The following is a 2,500-nucleotide window of genomic DNA, read 5'->3' on the forward strand; positions in this document are numbered from 1 at the left end:
TATCTAAGCAATATTACATGTTACGACTGCCGGCACAAGATGTGACTGCAATGGCCTTGTGCCACAGGTAATTACAAATGTGGTGATATTAAGAGCATTAAGGCTTTTGCAAGTGTAATACTGCTTTTATACCACATTTCAAGACAAAAACAAAAAACAAGAACTTAATCATTAGAACATTTCAATTTGGACACAGTATTGCCAGTTATGGTGTCTATTTTTGCTCCAGCAATGCAAATAGTTAAAAAAAATGTAATTATTGTAATTCAAGAAAAAGTAAAAAGCGCTCATGTCCAATTGTAACTATAATTTGTAAACTCTACCATCTTGTAATTACAAAAACAGTTGAGTAAATTGATTTAATGACTCACACATACTTGTTTCATTCTTGAATATGTTTCTGAATTAAATGGTTGTGTGAATTATTCATTGACTCACTCATAAAGACAGTAACTTCTTGTCACACATAGTCTAGAACTGACAAAGACAAATGGAGTGTGATACAAACAGTGACGTCCCAGTGCTGTTGGACTGTACTGTATATATCATCACTCTTGGAACGCCAGATTCAAGGACTGGAACTGTTGCATAAGTAGTATTTTGCTATGCTTCTTCTACAGTGAAAGCTTTTAGATGATAAGTGTCTGTTTTGATATTGGCACTGCTTGAAATTTAACTCAAGGAAACTGGAAATTGTAATATATAATTTTTTTTTTTTATCAAAGATCTTGTGATTTGTCAAAGCATGGTTCAGATTATCCGCCAGCCTGCTTTTCCCATGGCTGTCCAAAAGAACATACGCTCTGCTCTGAGGGACAGCTGTAGAGTTTGATTTTACCCAAATAGCCATAAAATTACCCAGAGTGTAGCTTGACCTCAATGTTGCTTTACCCTGGTCAGCTCCCTCAGATGGATTCAGGGACCCCAGGCAGAAGTTTAGGGACCCAAATTGAATCCAAATCTCTAATTGAATCTGGAGCAGGTCCAGCTAGCCACAATACAGGTCAAAACAGGTATGGGATATCTATGCTTCAGATTTATTTGCTTTTCTTTTGTCTTTAAGCCTCTTCTTATCCAAGTGCTCCCATCTCAGATGGAGTGTCGGTGAGATGTTGTTTTAAGAAAAGTCCATACCAAAGATAACCTCTTTCAGGTGGTAAAATTTACTCTCTGTTTACGGAGTCCCTATCACAAATCCTTTTAATTTGTTGAATCACAAGATCAAAAACAGGGCGTTGGGCCGTATTTCCCTTTCCCAATAACTAAATATAAATTTAGCATTTCCTCAGCTTGTCTCCTTGTATTTATTAATGGTGTCTAGTAAGTGAACTGGAAAAATGCCGTATGGATTAATAATGGGTTTTTAAAAAAAACAAAAAAACACTGCATGAACTTGAAATTATTCTTACACTACTTCTTTACTAAACTGAGAACTCTTTACTAAGTTGGGATATTCATGAGATAAATGAATCATGCTTTCAACTAAAACATAATTAATGGTGCCAGTCTCATTCATCTTTTCATCAAAAACATCTGAACCACTCCACAGTGCTTGAGGCATAATTATTCACCAAAAGCCTCCCCAGAAAATTCCAAGGTTGAAGCTCTTCTAATTGGGATGTTTTGTATCTGAGAAGGAAGTGGGTCAGTGCAGGGTCAACAGTGCTGCAATTAAACCATTTTCTGTAGGTCAGCGCACAGACGGTGGACCAAAGCCATAGTTCAAGGGTGTATTGCTGGTATGCACCACAAGCAAGCGCTCCTCAAGACGTGCTTATTTGTGAAGTGTCTTTTCTCCATCCAAGCGTCTTTGAACTATTTGGCAGGAGGACGCAGCCAGACTCTGGATATAATGGTGAGGAAGTGCTTTATGATCTCGCTGATTGAGTCTGAGCTCATATGTTTGCTGATTCTTATCTGCTCAAAGATGTGGCAATGGTCGTCTGGTCAGTGGGGGAGAAGGACAGGAGAGTATTTATGCCTCCATGTCCCTTTCTCAGGTTTGAGACACACTGCTCTTTCCAGTACATGGCGCCATAGAGTGAAGCACACAATTTTCACCTTGTTTTGGTGAAGGGGAACGTCTCCAGGTTACATATGTAACCATGTTTCCCCGAAGGGAACGAGACGCTGTGTCTCCCTGCCATACTCCCTGTTACTTTGCATTTAAATGTATCTTAACTGTAGGTGTTACACCCATGTCAGAACCTTTTGTCCACACAATTATTTCCTTCCCAAAAAGAAAAGATAATTATATCCATGCCTGTAGTATGCTGTGCAATAGATACAGTGGGATTTTTTTAATGAAATCGTTTAGACCAATAAACTGTCTGTGCATTTTAAATCTAAAGAGCAATTTGCTCTGTAAAACTCTAGATAGTTTGCCAAGGTCAATATATGTTGTGGTGTGTGCAGTTCTACTGCAATCAAAACACAGTCTTACATTTCTTTAAATGCATCCCTGTTCACCTAACGCACATGTATTTTGGCCAACAGCATG

The sequence above is a fragment of the Sinocyclocheilus anshuiensis genome, unplaced genomic scaffold (genome assembly GCF_001515605.1).
Source record: "Sinocyclocheilus anshuiensis isolate Anshui unplaced genomic scaffold, SAMN03320099.WGS_v1.1 scaffold873, whole genome shotgun sequence".
Classification (NCBI taxonomy): Eukaryota; Metazoa; Chordata; class Actinopteri; order Cypriniformes; family Cyprinidae; genus Sinocyclocheilus; species Sinocyclocheilus anshuiensis.